This window comes from Palaemon carinicauda, chromosome 2, assembly GCF_036898095.1.
Source record: "Palaemon carinicauda isolate YSFRI2023 chromosome 2, ASM3689809v2, whole genome shotgun sequence".
In the NCBI taxonomy this organism is placed as follows: Eukaryota; Metazoa; Arthropoda; class Malacostraca; order Decapoda; family Palaemonidae; genus Palaemon; species Palaemon carinicauda.
Window position 1 is genome coordinate 32,130,861 of NC_090726.1, and position 25,000 is coordinate 32,155,860.

The 25,000-nt window shown below is 35.3% G+C and overlaps 1 protein-coding gene across 3 annotated transcripts in view; it reads left to right on the forward strand.

Annotated features, from left to right (window-relative positions):
• The first annotated feature begins 7,445 nt into the window (after window positions 1-7,445).
• Window positions 7,446-25,000, forward strand: part of LOC137616132 (ankyrin repeat domain-containing protein 35-like) — a 79,462-nt gene continuing 61,907 nt past the window's right edge. For all 3 annotated transcript variants that reach the window (XM_068345807.1, XM_068345818.1, XM_068345815.1), the window contains exon 1: window positions 7,446-7,639. The gene's annotated coding sequence lies outside the window, so the exon portion shown is untranslated. The remainder of the gene's footprint in view (window positions 7,640-25,000) is intronic.

A 25,000-nucleotide genomic window follows, 5' to 3' on the forward strand; every position in this document is an offset into this window, starting at 1 on the left:
ATATATATATATATATATATATATATATATATATATATATATATATATATATATATATATATATATATATATATATATATCGTGTCACGAACAGAACCGTGATTCTTAATTATTATTATTATTATTATTATTATTCGTTACTAGTCCACTGCAGAGCAAAGGCCTCAGAAATGTACTTCCATTTGAGTCTGTTTATGGTCTTTCTATACCAGTCCACACCCGCAAACACTCTTAGTTCGTCAATCCATCGTCTTTTCTTCCTTCCCCTACTTCGTCATCATTCGCGCACTAGACTCCAACCAGGCAAGACGTCTCCCAGCTCTCTCTCTCTCAGCAGTCACGTAGCAGCAGCAGAGATTCGGCTCGGACGAAGCCCCGCCTCCCAGTCCCTCCCCCATCCTTACTCCTCCCTACCCACCCACCCAACCTTCTCCTCTCCGTACGCTATCACTCTCTCTCTCTCTCTCTCTTGTAACTCTACTAACCATCAGTAGCCCTTCATCCCCGGAGTTGCCGTTGTGGTCTTAAAACTCTCTGGGGATACTGGGTATTGCTGCAACGTTTAGGCTCCTACTCCCTTGTAGTGCCTACATAGGATAGTTTGTTAGCCATAAAACACTGCCTTCTATAAAGTGTTCTAATACCTGTTTTCTATTATTCACTATTATTCATTAATTTTTTGGTTCATGTGCCCTCAATTCATTTAAAAAATTGATCTTTATATAGTTCCCTTAGTGACCTAAATGTTTTGCATCCATTCATAGTATTAAATCTCGCCTCCAGCCATTGCAACATTATTTAAAGTTAAAACATCGAGTCCCGTAAATTTAAGTGAAACCCCCGTAGAGTTTATTTTTTCGCTAATTTCCCCCATAAGAACACTTAAGGTTTTAAGAAAAAATTTTTGTTTTGTTTTCATTTTCAATTTCAATGTAGGTAATTAATGTCTTATCTCTCATATCTTCACGATGGGTAAAGTGAAGATAAAGGACACTAGTCAGGGCACTGACAGTGAGTCCCGTCGCCTGGAAATATGGCGTTTGTTGCAAGAAAATTCCCTCTATATCCATAAATTAGAAACATCTAACAAATGTTTCTATGCTATTGCTGATGAATCCAATATTGAGAAACTGATCAACCCTAAAGTAAAGGAAATTTTCCTGCGCAGGAACTTTGATATTCTTGACCCCCCTCACCTGAATGCCCAGAGAACCCTAGTAGTCACTCAGGCCGACGCCCCTATTTACACCCAATCTGCTGACGACCTTAAGCATGACATCGAAACACGGAACAATGTAAAAGTCTCTGAAGTGATCAAATTGCCTAACACCCACTCCACTTTCAAGATTAAACTGGATACTGTACAGATGGTGAGAGACTGCCTGGTTAAGGGTCTTCTCATTTCCGGACAGTCCTTTCCCCCAAATTCTTGAGGCAGGAAGTTCACGTTACTTTACCCCAGTGTATGAGATGCTATAAGTACGATCATGTCAAGAAAGATTGCCCTAAGCCAGATACTTATAAGATTTGCTCAGTCTGTGCCTCTGTGGATCACTGCTGGACGGAGTGCCCTAATGGTAGCAACCATAAGTGCATTACTTGCAGTGGTGACCACCCAACAATGGCAGCTAGATGCCCTACTAGAAAGACTATGGTTAAGGAACAAGCCAAAATCTTAAGGACTCAACACTCTCAGACGACTCCAACCATATCCTTCGCCCAGGCCACAGCCCCTAAGGCAAATAACTCTACTGCTAACTCTGCCCTCCCAGTACAGAACTCCCTATCACTACAGCAAATTACAGTTATGAACACAGCCATAATAATGGCTAATCTCAGTGAGGCTGTTGAACCTGGCACCTTTCAGTCCATGGTAGATGCTTTTTACAAAGCTAATGGCCTGCCACTAGTCAAGATCCCCACTGAGGCCATTAAATTGGCTAGTAAAGTCTCGAACCTCTTAAGATCAGGACCCCAGACTGACTCCACTCCCCCTCAGGCTCAACAAGGACCCCAGACCGACACTGACCACCCACAGGCTCTCACTAATACCGATGATATGGAGACAGAGGATCTCAGCAGAAAAAGAGTTCTCAGTGACTCTGATTCTGACATCTCAGCACCCACCAATCCAGCTAAAAAGCAGCCCCTACCCTCCACCTCCCCAGTTGTTCAAGTTCATGTCGAAGAATCACAAGGAGCCACCGCCCTCCCTCCCCTCCCCCTCTCTAATCAAACTAAGGTAACTAAAATTGGTTTTAGGCTATATACAGCGATCAACACCACAACCCCCTCATCAGCTACCCATGAATCCTTAAAGAAAATGATCTTCAAATCACAGACCCTCAAATACCTTTACACAGAAAAATTAGATAACGACACAGTAATTGGACTAATAAACAGTGGCTCAATACAACTGAATAAGTATGTCCCAAGACTCACTAGGTTGAACAACGACAGATTCAGGAGGTTGGTCTCCGGTTTCTACGACATAAGTAAAAGACGGTTATCCTAATGGACACTCTCATAGTACTCCAACACAATGTCCTGAAGTGGACTTTCCTTCGTAGCAGGGAACTTATTAATATTTATTCTTCTCTCTCCCCACATCTCATCCTTCTCAATTCCACAGGCATCCCGAATTCCTCTCGCATCAAAATCTGGAACTATAATGTTTTCCAAAGCAACATCTCTGGAGAACAGAGCGCTGGGATAGCTATTGCGGTCAGACGGGATATTACAGTCAAGTTAATTGACGGTTTCAACCATGACCTTTTAGCAGTTGAACTGCAAACGGTACGTGGACCGGTGGTAGTGGCAACCACCTACCTACCCCCCAGAAACCCAATTTTCCCACAACAAGATATACTTTCATTGATGAGACGTAATATCCCAGTCTACCTGCTGGCTGATCTTAACGCAGCTCACACGGCCCTTGGCCACAACAGTACTAACCCAGTAGGGAATCTTATAAACGTCCTATTGAATAGGAACCTTATAAGATTCCTAGGACCAGATTTTGACACATACTTTCATAGAAGAACCTCGGGCAAGCCAGACATTCTCCTTTCTAATAGACTGCACATTTTTAATTATTCACTCACTCAAGGCCCTCTAACCACTTCTGACCATATTCCCTTAGTTTTAAAACTTACTGTGAGACCCATTTTGGTACCAACTAGTCCTACACTTGACATCAATAATGCTGACTGGGAACGTTTCAAAGACTCACTCGATGACTCTCTCTCGAACTATGATGAACCGAACAATGTCCTGAAAGATAAAACCTACATTGATGACAAACTAGCTTTCTGGTATAGGTTGATAAAGGAAGCCTCAGAGCAGTATATCCCCATCAAGACCCACAGAATCCTACCCTACACCAAGGAAACTGACCTCCTCAAACTGCTACAATTCCGATACAAACAGGCAATAAATCAAATTAATATTCAGGGCCCATCAAGGCATATCTTAGAATATATCCATGACATCCAAGAACGAATCAAAATCGAATCTGTAGAACTTATTAATTCAAACTGGGACACTCTCTTGAACAAGTGTGAGATCTCCTACAAAGACCCAGGTAAATTCTGGAGAATGGTTAGGAATCTTTTAGGTTCGTCCTCAGATCCCGCAGCCTACATCATCAACAACAATGAGAAGGTCTATACTCCTCGAGATCAAGAGATCGTTTTCAGGGATTTCTGGTCGAGCATCTTTAGGATTGACCCAATAGAAAATCGCAGGTTTGATCAGCAACACGAGCGACATGTCATGGCGGCAATCCATGATCATGCTGATCGCATAATCCCTCACGATTTGGTAGATCTTGGGAGGCTTGACGAGGACGACTCCTTCTTGAAACCTATCCAACTCCAGGATATTATTAATATCATTAATCAGTTTCGTAACAAAGCTCCTGGCCAATCAAAAGTCAACAAAACTATACTAAAAAATCTTCCCAATTCAATGCTCTCCTTTCTTTGTCATATCTTAAATGAGTCCCTAAGCATGGGCTACTGGCCAAACTTTTTCAAGAGAGCTGTACTTCCCTTTATAGGGAAAAAGGGTAAAGACCTATCCTCAGTTTCGAATTATAGACCAATATCCCTATTAGAGACCCCGGGGAAAATATTTGAAAAAATAATAAAAGTTAGATTCGAGGAGTTCTTGGATGATAATTTACTTGTAAACAAGAATCAGTATGGGTTCACTCATGGGAAGGGGACCCAACTAGCATTAGCCAGGTTGTACGAATTCATAGCAGTTAAGAAAAGTTTAGGGTGTGGATGTAACTTAATCTCACGAGATGTAAGTAGAGCCTTTGACAAGGTCTGGCATGAGGGTTTAAAATACAAACTTTTAGAAGCACAATTGCCAGATATTTTAACCAGACTGCTGTGCAACTTTTTAGATGACCGGGTTGCCATGATCAAAATTAAAGATTATATAGGGCCAGAGTTCCAACTGCTCTCAGGAGTCCCTCAGGGTAGTGTTCTCTCCCCCACTCTATATAACTTCTATATTAAGGACACTCCTCCACCTGCAGAAGGCTGTCTTCAGATCATATTTGCCGATGATCACACCCAAGTGATAACCCATCCTAATAAACATAAATTTTATTTACAGAGAAAGACAGTCCGTGAATTAACAAAAATCAATAATTACGAAAGGAAATGGAAAATAACTACAAATACTAACAAATTCCAATTATTGTCGATAACGGTCAACAATCCTCCTCCTATAATAATAGATAACATCCGTATCCCATACACAAATAATGCAACAATACTTGGGTGTACATTCAAACGGTCTGGCTTGCTTTCCCATGTTAAAGCAAGAATTAACATTTCCAAAGCGACTGACAGTAGGCTAAAAAGATTCAAGGGGTTATCCACTAAAACGCAACTGAGGCTCTATAAATCCCTAGTAAGACCACAACTAGAATACCCTACCGTAATATTTAGCAATATCAGTAAGTCTTCATTGAGTAAAATGCAAGCCGTTCAAAACAAAGCTCTGAGGCGAGCCTATAAGGAGGCGCCTCCCTATTTTAACAAAATACTTGATCTCCATCAACTTTCTAAATTGGAACCCCTCAATGTTAGATTTCACAGGCTTAGCCAAAAAACCTGGGACAAACTAGCCATTGATGATGACGACCTTTACGCAATTACAAGGACTCTTTCCAACGGACATACTCGGGATCACAACTGGTGGAGGAGACTAGATCCCAAAATCAATTGTGATCCACCCCGGCCAAGATATATCTCCACCGGTTAATTCAATTCAAATCCTTAACCATTATTAATCAATAATTCAATTAAATTCATTAATTTCACATTCATAACTCATAATCTGCCATCATATTTTTGCCTTCAAAGGGGGACATCTAACATTTAACATTCTTATTGCTACAGGGCTAGATGCGTGAACCAAAAAACCTTTCCTTTCCTCCTCTATCCACTCTACCTTAATACCTAACATTGCAAGAGGGTCTGCCCCTCTCTTTTACTCTCCTCCTATACTTCTTTTTCTCACTTTTTCTTCTCCTACCCCTCCCGAGTACCTGCCTTCGGGCTATAAACTGGATTGTATCCAGGGGTACTCTTCCTTATCCTTATCCCCTATTCCCCACTTCCCTATCCCTGACCTGACCTACTTCGTTTGCAATCTAGGGACCAAATTCTGTTATTCCTAATGTCCATCTATTATCTATCATTCTTATCATATGTCCTGTCTATGTCCATTTATTTTTCTTACATATTGGTAAAATATCCTCTACTTTAGTTTGCTCTCGTATCCATGTTCTCGATTATAACATTCTTTTCAAAACTATAGGCCTATTAAGAAAATAAAGACGGTTTAATACTACACCAAAACTGTGAAGGAATTTCACAAATCGTGCTTTATGGTCTTATAGACGCCCTCTATAAGTTTCTAAGTTTTGATGTAACATTAGATTGTTGCTATCTGAAATATAGCCTAGGCCATAATCGTATAAAGCAAATACCGTTGGTCAAGACTCCAGAGCAATATAATGATGATGATCATCATTATTATTATTATTATTATTATTATTATTATTATTATTATTATTATTATTATTATTATTATTATTTGGAACAATAAAAAGACCTATTCCCAAATGATTTATACCTCCATTTATATTTCAACTGAGTCCATCGAACACTCTTGTATCACTCCCTTCCTTCTTGGTGTAGGTCACGATCTAGAGTCACTTCTAGAGTGTAGACCTATATTTAAAAGTTCTATTATGAACATTCCTCTATAGTTGTTACTGACACGTGTATAACGTTAACGTATGATTTATGGATCATGATCATGGTAATGAAGATGGTCGTGTGACGGGCCGAGAGAAGGTTGTGAACTCAAAGGCAGTGTGAAAGCAACTGAGTTGATTTATTGTTGTTTGTTGTTGGGGTATTAAAGCCAACACTTGTTGTTGGCACGGGCCTTTCCCTTGGTTGGCCCGTAGGTTGATTTATTATAGAACACTCTCCTTTATATACAAAACCTCAAGGCAACAGGAAATTACATGTTCGAGAAACAGACAATGTTACATAGGAGAAACGCAGACATGTTTATTCTGGTTCTTTTTAGTGCGAGGGAAGAGCGAAGATACAAGCATAATATATACAAAATGAATTATGTACGATCGTGTGACACACGGTTGGTACAGTCGGAAGATGAACACATACAGTAGACCTAATTAGGTCAACAGGAGTTCTTACAATGTATAGAAAACCAAGTTTCGGGGAAGACTAGCGAGATATTTAATAAGTCAGTTTCCGAGAATGTCGTTGATTTACGTAACAGTCTTGCCAAATTCAGGTCAGCTGAAGTTACACGTGTTTAATTCGTTGGCGGAAGAATATTGCGTATGAATCTCATGTAGAGCATAAATTTAGTCTTACACAGGCGTTTTATGCGTTTGTTTAAAGAAAATACCATTATGGAGTTGTACCTTCAGAGTTTTTATCTAGGTGAAACTATAATAGCCTACAGGCAACTCGTGGAACATCTAGTTTATAATTATTTCAGTACTGAGACTAGAAGGCATCAAAATGTGAGAGGTCTCATTTGCATTAAGTGAATAATCATGTCTGCAAATTTAGTGCAAATTACATCGATGATGATGATGATATTATTATCATTATTATTATTATTAACGGGATGAGATTAACCAGCTCAATGAGTCAAACTCGACTCGAACAGAGCTGGCCAAAATGCTATTTTCAATTAATAACTCTAATCTTATTTTTGATAATTTACGATTCAGAGGATACTGAAAGCATGACCAAAACTTATAGTAATGTAAGTCCAATATACTCAAAGAAGAAGAAGAAAACCGGGTGAGACTGAAACTGGTGGTGAGTGACTAGTCACTAGTTCCAACTTCCGTTCCGCAGTCAGGCCTCAGCCACAGGTCGTCGTCAGTGTAACCTTGGGAAGCGTTCTGTTTGGACACACGTGTCGCTCTTCCCTGTTTCTCGTGCGTTTGTTTACCTCTGGACTTCTCATTCTCCTCCACTCCTTCCAATGTGATTGTGGTTTCTTGTTTTCATCTATAAAGGAAAGACTCACGAGGAATTTAACAACGTCTTAAAGATATAAGGTGCAGTAATATCTTATTACTTGTTTTGATGTTTATTTTGTTTAATTTTTGTCAGAGGAACTACCAGGATAGTCAAGTTTAGTTTTTTCTTTGTTCGTTTTTATTCCCATGACGTAATTTTAACTACAGTGGGCCAGATTTGAAGTTAGGTCATACTTTAATTGTGACCTGAGGTCCAGGCACTAAGTACTTATCAAGAGACGACCTCTCCCGACTATATTTTCCTCCTTTCTTATCACACTTGATCTAAGACAAGGCCCACTCGATTCGAGTAGGGCCTATATTCTCGATTCGAGTAGGGCCTAACTGTCGCAATTACAGGCTCACAGCACTAGGCCTACCTAAAGTCATGTAATATTTTGCCTTTATAAGACATTCATTTTGAAAACTGCTGAGACTATATGTCAATTGAGATATATATTTTTGGTTGTGCTTCTTGTTGTTTATTATACAACCACTAAAATTATAATTTAGGGTTTATTCATAAAACAACTATTGTTACATTATATCTATAAAAAATAAGGTCTTATTTTTGCTGAGAGAGAGAGAGAGAGAGAGAGAGAGAGAGAGAGAGAGAGAGAGAGAGAGAGAGAGAGAGAGAGAGAGAGAGAGAGAGAGTTTACAATGGAAGTATCGTAACATTTTTTCATATTTTTTTAACAGATATATAAGGCATTGGGTTACTTGAACAAGTCAGCTATAGTATGAAGCAAGCTTCATAAAGCAAGAACTCGTCCGTCCATTCTGCTCATTTTACCGAAGGAATACATACATCTTAGTAGGCCTTAGAATGATTCGGCTTAGGCCTACGGTAATGTGCCGTCTTATATAGTCATATAACAACGCAATGAGCTAAATACAGCGTTCCTTACCTTGGGTTAGGTCTTGCTTAATAGTCCTAGTCATTTATGGCACTAACTTTAATATCAAAGTTATTTCAGTAATTACATTTTAACTAGTTTTTGTCATTTGGTAGCCATGTAAAAAGTTTGCGAACTCAGGTGCGTCAACCTTCGTACTATGGCTTCCCACAGTCTTGGGTGCGAGTTCCGTTATCTTACAGAGGGTACGCAAGCACGCTTCAATTGTTTGTAGGCTTTTATTTATTTGTTCGCTTATGTATGCCTTCTCGATTTACAAAACCATGTTATATCTTTATTATAGCATCCTGCTTTATCCAACTAGGGTTGTGGCTTAGCAATTAATAATAATAACATGCATCCAATTGAATTTATTTCCCCAAATGATTCCCTCTTTGACCCCCTTTCCTTGCCTCAGACGGATTGTCGCTTGTTGGGGGTGGGGGGTGGAGAGGACATAAAACCAAACGGAATACTTAATCCAATATCTGTGAATATGAAATACCAGCGTAAAATTCTTTGCTATTTCAAAAAGGAAAGAGAATCTGGTGAAATCTGGCTCAACCAATCTATTCTCCTTTTCTTGGCTATAGCGGTAGTTTTTTTTTTCTTTTTGTACGCTTTCTGCTACAACCTTATAGCGACGTATGTCGGAAAATATCGTGAAAATAAACGAAAGCATTTGTTTTTTTTATCAAAATCTCAGATATGAAATAGTTGGATAAAATGTTTAGACAAATCATAATATTTTGTTTTCATATAAGTTTTAGCACTACGAAAGCCACAATTAATTCATGAATGATTTTTTTTCTCTAATTCTTTTTCTTATGATAGATTTAAATAGTTTGAAACGAATTTTATTTTTAATGTAGCTTTTCAATGATTTATGTAAACAAATCATATTTAAAAGAATCGAGAATATTCCAGTGTCGCAGATGAATCACAAGATAAAGATCAAGGCTTCCAGTGACACATCCCAATTTGAGTACATGTACAGAATCCCTTCAATCGAAATAAAGAAATTTATGTACTACTGGATCAAAGTGTTACTGCTTACGTATTGAGTAATAGGAAGATCTCTCCATGAAATAGTTAATTTGGTAACGTCTCTAGTTTCCTTTTGAGTTTATCTTTTCTTACGTAGGCCTACGATATTCTTCAAGCAGTCGAAGACCTACCAGAGTCTCGGTAAGGTAGTATGGCCATTAATTACTTTAGGAACTTTGCAACATCTCTTCGGCCTTTTATTACACACGATTTTAAGCCTTTTACATCAACTCCGCTGCTCTTCCTTTCTTTCATCTTGCTACCCAACATCTTTAAAGCCCTTTCCATGCAGTGCACCTCCAAGTTACGCCTTGGTGTTGTGGACCACATGATAAAGATCCGGGAATCCAATCCTTTGCCTGATCCCATATTCCCATACGCCGTGGTGTTAGCTTACTAGATTCCACCTTCAAAGATCAGTGTGGGAGTTTCCACTGAATTAGAGAGTATTTGAAAGGTCATCTCTCAAAGGCTGTTAGTAGTTGACTCCGGTGCAGTACACGTCAACGCTTTGGAATGCTGAGGTAGACCAATGTATCACATAGAAACATTTTCGTCCATAAACAAGACTGAATCTTGATTGATTGCACATGAATTTAGTTGAAATTTACTCATGTGTTTTTAGATGAAAGAAAAGTAAATATGTATGTTTGATAATTATTGAGAAGTATTCAAATCCGTTACACAGAATTATAGAATGCAATTCGCATATTTAGGTATAAAGATTTAAGGACTAGAAAATTCTAGTTTTTAATAACTTAGTTGGTGAATAGGCTACTGATAAAGGGACTTTGTAACAGAGGGCAAGATGAAAAGGCATCTTGCTATTGCACAATTTTAGTTAGAAGAATTTTGCGTTGGGGTTTTTCTGGTTTCATATATAAAACAATTTTATCTTTACGTGCAGCGAGATTTAGTAGAATGCGTTTTTTAATACTGAAGCAAATCCCGGGGTTTTCTTATCTTGAAGACGTGTAGCTTTTTCTTTACTTAACCAGGTATGTTATTTGTGAGATTTACTTAAATGAAGTTTTTAATAAGTGATTTTACATATTTGGAGAGAGAGAGAGAGAGAGAGAGAGAGAGAGAATGTTACTGACGCATGGTTACTCAAATCGAGAAAATAGTTACTCGAGTGGGTCGTGTTTATGTGGTAACTATGGCGAGAGGACAATGGCCTCTTGTTCAACAGAGAGAACATATTAGTCTCATTTCATAAAGGTAATTATGATTGATGTCAAACCACATAAATTAGTGTACGCGACCCGTCAAAAAGGACGGCTAGAGATTCAGATAGATGTGCACACCCAGATGAAAGGATGTTGCACCCTCTCATTTGGGTATGACTACTCCCTCGACCCCTTACCCGAGGGAAGGCGAGAGCTCAGCGTGATTGGATAATTATATATATATATATATATATATATATATATATATATATATATATATATATATATATATATATATATATATACATATTTATAATGTATATATATGTATATATAAATATATATATATACATATATATATATACATATATATATATATATATATATATGTATATATATATATATATGAATATATATATATATATATATATATATATATATATATATATATATATATAGAGAGAGAGAGAGAGAGAGAGAGAGAGAGAGAGAGAGAGAGAGAGAGAGAGAGAGACTAGTTCTTTAATGTATAGGGGAAATAAGTGGAGAGAGAGATTTCTCAAGATGTTGTTGGAGAGATAAAGTAGACTTGTTTTCTTTAAAAGTTTATCAATAATTCAAGAATATATTTTTATTGGTATGGTAAAAAAATTTTAATTTTCGTAATGGAGTATGTAAGATATTGTTTGTAGTGTATAGATTATTATTATTATTATTATTATTATTAGCCAAGCTACAACCCTAGTTGGAAAAGCAAGATGCTATAAGCCCAATGGCTCCAACAGGGAAAAATAGCCTAGTGAGGAAAGGAATTAAAGAAATTAATAAATGATGAGAATAAATTAACAATATATCATTCTAAAAACAGTAACAGCGTCAAAACAGGTATGTCCTATATAAACTATTAACAACGTCAAAAACAGTTATGTCATACATAAACAATAAAAAGACTCATGTTAACCTGGTCAACATAAAAATATTTACTCCAACTTTGAACTTTTGAAGTTCAACTCATTCAACTAGCCGATTAGGAAGATCATTCCACAAGTACCATCATCTTTTTGGGTACTTCGATTACAATATATATAGTATAATCGCTATTATTATTGTTAATTCCACATGAGAGAACGATTCAGATTTAGAATCAAGATTTTATTTTCACACTATTGTTGTTCTAATGAGAATGCATACAGTAATATTTTCAAACTTAATACTCGATTTGTTGTCTGATTGACTCCGTGCTTTAGAAAACATATTCAACAAAATGAGCTGAAATTAAGAATTACCCTTTTTAAGACCAATTCGGTTTTTCTGGAACACGAATCACAGCATTCTTCAATCTGTATTTGGTGATTCCTGAACTTAAGATAGTGCCGTCAGTCCACTGTAGGAATTACGTAAGGGTCAGCTCAGCTTTCCTTGTACAGTTGGCTCTATTAATTCCGGTACACTTTAGGGGAAGCTATGGAGACGTCTGACAGCTGTACAGATGGCTTCAATAATTTCAGTCCACTGGCGTCTCCTTAGCTTCCCGAGAAGTGTAACGGAATTAATGAAGCCAACTGTACAGTGTTGTGGTAACGCTATGTTTAGCAAAAAAGAAACTTTGGGTAACGCTGCTTATTGAACAAAGTCACTGAGCTTGTAGACAAGTAATGAGAAGTATATTTATCAATTTTACGAAGTGTATTAAGAAATTAACTATTTTCCTATGCAGCAATTCGTAAAGGTAATAATAATGCTTTTAATCACGCATTTACAATCTCAGAGTCTTTGTTTTACAAGCAGTATTACCAACAGTTTCTCTTTTTCTAAACACGGCGTTACTTTCTAAAGTGCACAGCTGTCAGCATCTGAGCTTCCCGTAAAGTGTACCGGAACTAATGAAACCAACTGTATCTATAAGTGTCCCCACCCCCCTTTTAGCAACCTTTGTCCATCGGTTCCCGCCTCACTCCTCCCATGTTGCTGTCCAACATCTTGTAACATTCACTTCAAAGTTCAAATATTGAGTATTTCTCCGTTGCAACACGGTGCTGAATGGCCATACCGACCTCAGAACCGGTCGATATGTCCTAAATTTCATAAATTCCATCATAACGTCTCCCCACTGAAATAATGTTAAAGATATATAAGATAATTATTCGTAGATTCCATTCTCCGCATGAAGCGTATTGCTTCTAATTTAGTTAAGTGAGGGATAAATTGCGCAAATGTATACACGATTAACTATTTACTAGACTGAATTTTAATCATTGGGACTAAACCCGACTTACTTTAGACCACTTATTCCCGAGTGCCTTCAGCTGGCGGCCATCTTTTCAATCCAAATAAGTGCCGATAAATTACTTTGGTTACTCAATTCTTACTATATCACCCAACTGGAATAATAATTCAGCTTCAACTTTCTTCACTTTGCGAAAAGTCATGTCATATCCATTATATATACACACACACACACACACACACACACACATATATATATATATATATATATATATATATATATATATATATATATACAGTATATATATAAAAGAGTGTGTGTATATATGTGTGTGTATATATATATATATATATATATACAGGTATATATTTATATGCGTATGTATATATACACATATATACTTGGAAATAAAGTTAGGAGTTAGAAACCATGTCAAACTAAGCCCCCTCAAGGATTTCTGTACTTATGTTTATGGTAGTTTGTGATTAGTGGTTTCACGTTGTTTATGGACTGAATTTGTTTACTAAGCTCTTTTAGGCAAGGCCAGAGCAGCAGAGTCCTTCTTGCACTGAAGAAAAGACTTGGGTTAAAAGGATTGTTCCTGCTATTATCGTGTTACATTAGGAAACAGATTTTAAAATGAGAGAGAGAGAGAGAGAGAGAGAGAGAGAGAGAGAGAGAGAGGGGTAATCTCTCTCGATATCTCCATTTACTTTAAGTATTGTTCCACTTAACACACTTAGACTTAGTTCTTTTTATTTACCAATTGAGTATTATCAAGAGAACAAGAAAAAATTGTTCTTTTATATATTTTTTTACATATAAAGAGAGAGAGAGAGAGAGAGAGAGAGAGAGAGAGAGAGAGAGAGAGAGATTCTAGTAATTCAAAGAAACAATTTAGGTTAAAAGGATTGGTATTGGTATTATCGTGTTACATTAGGAAGCAGATTTTAATGAGAGAGAGAGAGAGAGAGAGAGAGAGAGAGAGAGAGAGAGAGAGAGATTCTAGTAATTCAAAGAAACAATTTAGGTTAAAAGGATTGGTATTGGTATTATCGTGTTACATTAGGAAGCAGATTTTAATGAGAGAGAGAGAGAGAGAGAGAGAGAGAGAGAGAGAGAGATTCTAGTAATTCAAAGAAACAATTTAGGTTAAAAGGATTGGTATTGGTATTATCGTGTTACATTAGGAAGCAGATTTTAATGAGAGAGAGAGAGAGAGAGAGAGAGAGAGAGAGAGAGAGAGATTCTAGTAATTCAAAGAAACAATTTAGGTTAAAAGGATTGGTATTGGTATTATCGTGTTACATTAGGAAGCAGATTTTAATGAGAGAGAGAGAGAGAGAGAGAGAGAGAGAGAGAGAGAGAGAGATTACTAGGAATTCAAAGAAAAGACTTGTGTTAAAAGGATTGTTATTGCTATTATCATGTTGTATAAGGAAGCAGATTTTAAAAGGAGAGAGAGAGAGAGAGAGAGAGAGAGAGAGAGAGAGAGAGAGAGATTACAAGGAATTCAAAGAAAAAGAGTTGGGTTAAAAGGATTGTTATTGCTATTATCATGTTGTATAAGGAAGCAGTTTTTAAAAGAGAGAGAGAGAGAGAGAGAGAGAGAGAGAGAGAGAGAGAGAGAATTTCCAGTAATCTATAGGAGGCATTGGCATTAATTCATGCACAGTTATTTTGAAAAAGATTATTTCACCAATCTTTTGCCTAGAATAGCTAAATTACATCGACAAAAAGTAGTTGTTGGAATTTTCTTCGGAATAAAATACTTCACCGCCTGATAAAGGACAAGACCAAGTGTGTTCAAAGATATTTATTGATTGGAGGCTGGGAGTAAAGTTCTTTTTGAATGAAACTCATAGTAGGTTATTATCTAATTTAGAGAAGAGCTGAACACTTTATTTATGGAGGTAAGTGACAATTTTTTTTTCATATCTAATCTTAAGTAAATTAAGTATTTCAAAACATAGATATTCAGACTTCATTGTTCTTAAAGAAATAGGAAGTAAATTATTTAAGTTTAATTTTGTCCATAAGAATAACAAATTTTTGGTCAACGAAGTACAGGAAACCTCACGTGTTCAAACCCCTTGCTTTTATTTACTCCTTTATTTTTAGCCTGAAATACATTCTGGTTTGCGTCATGGATGATTTTTGTCCGAATAAAAGTAGCTTTAATCCTGTCCATTTAATGATTAGGAAATCAACAGAAATTTCTCGAGAATTGTTTTTTTATGAAGCAAATTAATTTGCGTTGAAATTTTGCCTAAATTGCTTTTCTCTGAAAGACTATGCACTTTCCTAATTACATCCATTTTGTGGTTTTTATAGCGCTTTTAGAAATAGATTTCTAGTGCTATCAGAAATAGATAACTGGAGTTTCTAGAAACGTGTCTTTTCAATTTCTAGTGCTATCAGAAATAGATAACTTGAGTTTCTAGAAATGTGTCCTTTTAATATTTTAGCCATTATTATCACAAATGCTAAAGTAATAAAACAGTTTTCCATTTCTTACTTCAAAAATTTCTCAACTTATCTTGCATTTAAACCTGCGATAAAATTACGTAAGCAAGAATAGATTAACTCCAATATTCACCAATCGACATCATGAATACTTTAAACTTAATTGTCTGGACAGCATCCACCACTAGCGAATTCCCAGAAACGAAAATATAAATCTCATGACATCACAGAGGGCGAAAATCAATAAACTTCAGTGTCTACGTGATTGCAATGCAAAGTCATGGGCCTGTAAAAGTAGACCAGGCGGGATAGGGCAAAGCATCTCCGCTCTCTTCCTCTCCCTCTCTCTTTCTCTTTCTCTCAGTTGTGTCTCAGTGTCTCAAGGTAAGGTTTGTTAGAAGGCAGCAATAGCTATTCTCCCGCGGTTTTGGTTCACTCACGGTAATTATAATTGGCTCTTTTTGTGTGTTTCAATTCCAGGTGTTCTTTGAGTGTATATACATACATACACTGACACACACACATATATATATATAAATATATATAAATATATATATATATATATATATATATATATATATATATATATATATATGTGTGTGTGTATATATATATATGTATAAATAATGTATATATTGTGTATATATATATATATATATAATGTATATACTGTATATATATATATATATATGTATGTATATATATATATACATATATGTATATATATATATATATATATATACATACATATATATATACACACACGTGTGTGAACATTTACAGACTATCTATATGTAACGCACCTTATAATTTGTCATGACTGGAATGCTTCAGAGACATGTTTTATGGGTATAGATATTGTCAGTGCGTGTTTTTTCTGTTTTATTATAAATAGAGGGTATTGAAGTTACGAAGGATACCCATAATTTCATGACAAGTCGTGTAAGGGGGGACAGCATGAAAAAGCTCAAAATTTTCACGCTCTTAGATTTTGACAAGGACTGCTTCAGAGACATGTTTTATGGTTATGAATATGGTCAGTGCTACATTCTATGAGATCCCCATCTTCTGAACTAACCCCTTGTATATCACAGATCATTTCCTCCCAAAGATAGGTAACTGTTTTGAAAGCCTTCGAAGCGCTGGTTATCAGAACGCCATGTATTATTATTATTATTATTATTATTATTATTATTATTATTACTATTATTACTATCCAAGCTACAACCCTAGTTGGAAAAGCAAGATGCTATAAGCCCAGGGGCCCCAATAGGGAAAAATAGCCCAGTGAGGAAAGGAAATAGGGAAATAAATAAATGAAGAGAACAAATTAACAATAAATCATTCTAAAAAAGGCAACAACGTCAAAACAGATATGTCATATATAAACTATTAATAACGTCAAAAACAGATATGTCATATATAAACTATAAAAAGACTCATGTCCGCCTGGTCAACAAAAAAGCATTTGCTCCAACTTTGAACTTTTGAAGTTCTACTGATTCAACTACCCGATTAGGAAGATCATTCCACAACTTGGTCACAGCTGGAATAAAACTTCTAGAGTACTGCGTAGTATTGAGCCTCAGGATGGAGAAGGCCTGGCTATTAGAATTAACTGCTTGCCTAGTATTACGAACAGGATAGACTGTAGCGTTCATTCGAGTGCCTGGTGCCAGAGGGATGTTACATTCCGTAGACTCTAAAGGTGGGGAACTGTAACTTGATGCTTAGAAGATCAATACAGCTCGTGGTATTACTTTCACGTGTCTTACAGTATATCGTTAATGTTTTCTTTGATGTTTTCAATAAATTTTCAAGTGCATGTTTAATTGTCTTTTTTTATTTTACGAGCTAGGTATTTATACCTCTCCGATTATTACGGCATTGCAGTGTTTATGAATTTTCTTTACACGTTTAGTTTTGATTATTGATAATTTATCACAAAATAGTACAATTCATATTAGTTCCTCACAACCGACTTCCATATATGTGTGCGTTTTTTATGCGATTAATGTTTTCACGTCTTGTGTGTGGGTATTGTTCAAGGCACACTTTCTTTTTTCTTTATTGTTTAGATTTTGAGATGAAATATGGGTTTTAATCTGATAATGATTGACGGTTTACTTACTTTTAATGTGTAGATACTGTTAAAAAGTGAATGTTTTGTTCTATTGTTCCGTGGGGTTGAAAACATATGTTTTTATGTTGACCAGGCTGACATGAGTCTTTTTATAGTTTATATATGACATATCTGTTTTTGACGTTGTTAATAGTTTATATAGGACATATCTGTTTTGACGCTGTTACTGTTTTTAGAATGATATATTGTTAATTTATTCTCATCATTTATTTATTTCCTTATTTCCTTTCCTCACTGGGCTATTTTTCCCTGTTGGAGCCCTTGGGCTTATAGCATCTTGCTTTTCCAACTAGGGGTGTAGCTTGGCTAATAATAATAATAATAATAATAATAATAATAATAATAATAATCAATGATGAGCACTTGTCTCATGAAGATTTTGCCACATGACCCGGGACCAGGGAGACCAATCTGTACAAGTTAAAATAGGTTGGACAGCAAGATAGAAAAAAAAAATTAGAAATGGAAGTGAATCAGAAGACTAAAAGGTGGGTGTCTTAAAAATTGATAGATGTTGATACGATTTTGAATAGAAAAATAAATAAATGGAACTTGTAAGATCTATGTTTAGGGACGTCATAATTCTTTGATTTATATATTTGAGAACTGAAATCCTATAAGGTTACATACCGATCCTCAAGTGAAATCAGTTACCCGGTTTTGTATACAGTCGAGTAATATATATATGTATGTATATATATATATATATATATATATATATATATATATATATATATAGATAGATAGATAGATAGATAGATAGATAGATATGAATCTATATAATATATATATATGAATATATATACAGTATATATGTGTATATATATATATATATATATATATATATGTATATATATATATATGTATGTATATACGGTATATATATATACACATATATATCGGTAAATTTGTATTTATTCTCTTTTGAAAAGATGCTCGATATTAACATACGTAAATTTTGATCTATTCTCCAATTTGAAATTCAATCACATCACATCCATTCTCAGTAAATAGAAGCCTTCATCTTCTTAAGATTAAACGGTAAATAGATTTAAGTAGAGACTAGTTTGTAGTGTTATGTCTGAAAAGGTCTTTCATCTAGTCAGAAAATTGATTTAATGATTCATGTTTAACGAGCCCACACTAAACCCGTTTCTCCGAAGCTCATGTGAATAAGCATAATTCTAACCTGGTTTATAATAATCAAATCGACCAATTATTATTTTTATTATTGTAATTGTTTACAACACCACGCTCTCCATTTACTCCAAAATAATGCAATCCTGCAGTTTTCATCTTCTTGCACAGTAATTAGGTGGTTATTTAAATTCTGGGAAAGCAATAATTAGCAAGATATGTTGAGGAAGGGGGAAGGGGTTATAAAAAAGAAAATTGCTCGGTTTCCTCACTAAACGACTAGGAACTGACATGTCAACATAGTCAACCAAACAGAATTCGTGTTGTCAGTGTACATAAACAGAAGTTCGTGATGCCAGCGTACATTTGATATACTGTTTATTCAAAATTTACTTAATAAAAAATTGAGTGATTACTCAAAAGTGTCACTATTTGTAAATTTCATATTTCATGGACACTTTTGAGTAATTAATTCATTTTTAATTAAGTATATTTCGAATATACAGTATATCAAATGTACGCTGGCATCACGAACTTCTGTTTATGTACGCTGACATCACGATTCTGTTTGGTTGACTATGTTGACATGTCAGTTCTAAGTCGTTTAGTGAAGAAACTGAGCTATTTGGTTTTTATAACGCCTTCCCCCTTACTCAACATATCTTGCTAATTATTTCTTTCCCAGAATTTAAATAACCACCTAATTACTGTGCAAGAAGATGAGAACTGTAGGATTGCATTATTTTGGAGTAAATGGAGAGCGTGGTGTTGTAAACAATTACCTTCTTTATTAAGTTTTTCTCTTTTTTTTTCTATCTAAATCGTCTTTTTAAATGTGTTATGTTGGTTTTTTTTTATTGTATTTCTTTTGAATATTGCTTAGATTTTTATGTAATTTTTATACAGTCTTACTGAACTAATACAATCTTACTGGACTAATACAATCTTACTGGACTAATACAATCTTACTGGACTAATACAATCTTACTGAACTTATACAATCTTCCTGAACTAAAACTATCTTACTGTACAAATACAATCTTACTGTACTAATACAATTTTACTGAACTTATAAAATCTTCGTGAACTAAAACTATCTTACTGTACTAATGCAATCTTACTGAACATATACAATCTTCCTGAACTAAAACTATCTTACTGCACTAATACAATCTTACTGAACTAATACAATCTTACTGTACTAATACAATCTTACTATACTAATACAATCTTACTGAACTAATACAATCTCACTGTACTAATACAATCTTACTGTACTAGTACAATCTTCCTGAACTAAAACTATTTTACTGTACTAATACAATCTTGCTGAATTAATGCAATCTTACTATACTAATAAAATCTTACTGAAGTAATACAATCTTACTGAACTAATACAATCTTACTGAACTAATACAATCTTACTATATTAATACAATCTTACTATATTAATACAATCTTACTGAACTAATACAATCTTACTATACTAATTCAATCTTACTGAACTAATACAATCTTTCTGAACTCAAGGCGTCTCTGAATGACCTTACCACTCCCAGCGCCTGAAATAAAACCGACTATAGTTGTGACCCAGTTTATGAGAGCGAATGGGTCAACCCATTCTCAGAATTTATGCTGACGTGTATTCTCGGTTGACCTTTCAAACAAATTCCCGTAAGAAGTTGAAATGCCAACTCCCGCTGCCTTCAATCCTTTAGTTGAAAATCAATTCTCGATGGGCGTGAGGTGAGAACCTCATTCTAGAGTCTAGAAAAAGGTATGCGCATGGGTTAGTGCCAGTAGCGAACCTCACGAGGCGAACTGTAAGCGTTACTTAATGGTTTTTACAGTGTTCTTTGGCATCTAGCTGCATATACTTTTTAGTTTTATTCTTTACCTCCGTTATTACGTTGATTTTTATTTCCTATTTGCTGTTCAACCTCTCTTTACTTTTATTTTAAAGTCAAAGATGAAATTCCCCCCACCCCACAGTTTTAGCTTTATGATGAATGGTCTTTAGGTCCCACCACACAAACACACACACACACAAGCACAAAATATCAGATTGTATCAACTTCTTAAGCATTTCCTAGATTGTCACCCCTCGATTCATGTTTGCAACGAGTAGACCCTGTTTGTACGCTTGTATATTTGTCCTTCCTTCCTGAAATCGATAATTATTTATTCATTTGTCAGAATCAATAGAGAAACACCAGCCTCCTCTACCCCTCCACCACACCTGTTCGTGGAAATGGGGTCGGGGGGGAGGGGGGAGGTTAGGTTGCTCAGCTGTGACGGATTGATATGGTTTCTTTGTCGTCAGATCCCGACGAAGGTGGGGAAAAAGTAACCCGCGTCTTGAAGACGTTCGGCGTGACACGAGGTAATTACCGAAGGTGTGGGTGGGGTGATAGGGGGATGCCGTAGGCGTTTTCAAATCGATGAGTCTGTCATAAGTTTCTCGTTTTTTCTTCTGTTTATATGATTTTATCGTATTATATATATCCGATTAAAACCTTCTTAAAATTGATCTTAGAGGTCTTACGTGTTATAAGACGATCGATGTAAATGTGGGAATCGTATCTTTTAAGACTCGGTGACTAGAAAAATCTTTATCTTTTAACTTGATCGTGTTGTTATATTAGTTTTTATTTTAGATTTCAACCAAATATATGTTTCAGTTAAGCGAGATGAGAATTAGACAAGTCAGGGTCCTATCAGAAGTCAAGTTTTCAAGCATGGCCCAGACATGGAATTTTCCATTATTGCATATTCAAGAAAAGTAACAAGCGTCTCTCTCTCTCTCTCTCTCTCTCTCTCTCTCTCTCTCTCTCTCTCTCTCTCTCTCTCTCTCTCTCTCTCTCTATAAATTCTTGACTTCTAAAGGCTAACGGAAGATAAAGCGTGAGTGACATTTAATCTTGAACCGAAGTTATATAAATATAGATCGTTGTCCTATATATACACTAGTCCATTCTTGGCCGAAATGTCATGAAATGCAGAAATGCTGATCTCCGTTGTTGGAGAGAGAGAGAGAGAGAGAGAGAGAGAGAGAGAGAGAGAGAGAAGAGAGAGAGAGAGAAAAGTTATTCCAATGATATTTTGGAAATAGCCTCAGCAACTCGTTGGTGGAGCTCTTGGCTCAAAGTTGCGAAGTCTGTGGTTGGATCCAGGTCTATCTTACCCAATTGTGACTGGGCATCAGTTTGGGGCCAATAACCTCTTCTGTTGAGACTGAAACATAGCATGGAGGTGCTACTATTCAGGCGTTATTCTCTTTTAATGGGGAAAATGAGTAAGCTGTATAATATATATATATAATATATATATATATATATATATATATATATATATACATATATGTATGTGTATATACATATATATATATATATATATATATATATATATATATATATATATATATATATGTATATATTTACACACATATATATATACATATATATATATGTATGTATATATGCACATATATATATATATATATATATATATATATATATATATATATATATATATATATGTATATATACATATATTATTATTATATAAATACATATATATGTATGTATATGTATATATATATAAAACTTTTTCATATTTCTTTAACCTTCAGGTCAAAATTCTTGAGAAATTCCTTTATATTATGTGACCTACAATCCACTGATATATGTGATTTTCTCTCTTTTATCATTATAAACAATAATCATTTAGAGAGACAGTTCTTCTGTATTCTTCGTTTCAACAATAGTTATATCTTTTAGTGACCTTTGGTAGAAAAGTGTGTCACAGGCTCATGTGATCTGCCATTTACGCCGGCTTCTATCTCTGGTGTTTTATTTCCCGAGTAACCTTTTGGGCCTATTTAATTCAGTAGCCCTAGGGCCTAGACCTTCAAATATCATCCTTTCATATCTTTGCCCTACTTACGTCTGGATTGAGGATACAGTTTACAGACATCTTTCCTGTATAATAAATCGCAAGTGTTTTAATATATATATATATATATATATATATATGTTACTCACATATATAGATATGTATCTTTCCTGTCATGCTTAGGGGGAGAGGGAGTACTCATACCCTGGCGAGTGGGGTGTACTCCGAGAGATACACTCTAAAACCACGCTCTACCACTAGGCTATATATATATATATATATATATATATATATATATATGTATATATATATGTATATATGTATATATATACTCACATATATAGATATGTATCTTTCCTGTCATGCTTAGGGGGAGAGGGAGTAATCATACCCTGGCGAGTGGGGTGTACTCCGAGAGATTCACTCTAAAACCACGCTCTACCACTAGGCTAATTGCATAACGAGCGAGTTGTAGTTAGGAAAGGGGAGAGGGTGGAAAGATTTGAATGTGCGTGCGTGTGTGTGTGTGTATATCTATCTAATCATTTAGATATCTCCGTTACACTAGTATCTTATATTTGGAAATTTAACGTATATAATCAAACGTATTTATAAAAAAGGAGTTATGTATATTTGTAGCCAATTGTAGATATTCATTTGTACGAGCACCTACGTTAATATTAAGGCAAATAACATCCAAAATGAACCTCAGAGGATTGAAATCCGGGGAAGCAGCCACGATAAAAGCAAGAGATGTCTGTGTTTAATCCCCGTTTTGTAAATAAGCCGTAATCACTGACTTATTTTTGTGCCGCAGTATGATGGATAACTCTCGAGATTGTTGCGCAGTTTATTATGGCGTAATATTTTGATTTTCAGGAGAGTATACACTGTGTAGCTTTCAGAGGAAACACTAACTTTACTTTTAGTAAGATGGAGTAGACGGGAACTTGTATAATACACGTTGCTCGATGTGGGTTGCAGCATAAAAAAATAAATAAATAAAATAACATAATCTGGAAAAATGTCCGCGCGGAGAGAGAGAGAGAGAGAGAGAGAGAGAGAGAGAGAGAGAGAGAGAGAGAGAGAGAGAGAGAGCGAGAGAGAGGCGGAATACACACACACACTTTTAATCAATATATACAGAAAATATAATAATTCTTATTTTATTCTTCTTAACTCTTAGGCTGTAGTATTATCTATTCCTTTACCCAAATCTGTCCACTGATTTGAGCAGAATTTGAAAAATGTTCCTTCTCAGGCCTTAATGGTCTTTAATCATCTTTATTAAGTTTATTCTGTAAAATGCTTATGGCATCCCATTACACATTACAAAATGACATATCTGCATACAATTTTTCTTAAATACTAAGTACTTTTCTTTATATGTTGTTAGTTGAATCATGAGTCCATTCTTTTGCGAATTACAAACCAATGTTATATACCATATTAGCTTTTTTATTATTGTAAACATGATGAACTTTTCGGGAGATTTTTCTTCTGTATTCTTTCATGAGTAGTTTTTTTTTATGCCCTTTTGTTGAAAAAGTGTGTCACAGGCTCATCTAATCAGCCATTCACGCCTACCGCTTACTCTCTGCTACTGCAGTTCCCGAGTAACCTTTTGGGCCTCACCTAATTCTGTAGCCCTATGGACTAGACCTTCAAATATCATCCTTTTTATCTATGCCCTACTTCTGTCAGTAAGTAGGTCTCTCTCTCTCTCTCTCTCTCTCTCTCTCTCTCTCTCTCTCTCTCTCTCTCTCTCTCTCTCTCGAAGTGAAAAGGAGTTTACCTTCCCAGAAGAGGTGTTGAAGAGGTCATGGGTTTGCTGAATGATGCTACAGCTACTGTAAACATAGACAAGTATAAAGAATTTTAGCCACCACATCATAACAGAAACAAGTTGGGATAGAAATTGTACATACATACATACATACATACATACATATAATATATTTACTGGTTAGAAGAGAGGCTACAGGTAGACCATGTCAATATTCGGTTAAGTTGAAAGTTTTGACAGATATAACCCCAAGTTGTAAAGAAAATAGAAAAATGTAATGGCAAGTCAAATTTGAGAGAGCATATAAGAAAATATGGAGTAGATAGAAGTAGACGAGTTTTTTTTTTTTAATTTCATAAAGTTGTAGGGACATAAGAAGAGATTTGAGAGTAAAGTAATGTAAGATGGAATAAAAACAATAATAAAAGTATATGGAAGAATAAAGGAGAAGAAAAAAGTTAGTAATCTGTAATTGATCTCAAATTAAATGACACAAATGGAGATTTTATGTCTGCTGTGAATGCAGTCTTGAATGGGTGAAGTGAGTATTTTGAATGATGTCAGAGTATGGTAGATAGAGGATATTTAGAAAAGAAGGATACAGGAATGGAAAGGGTTAGCCTAAGTAGGAA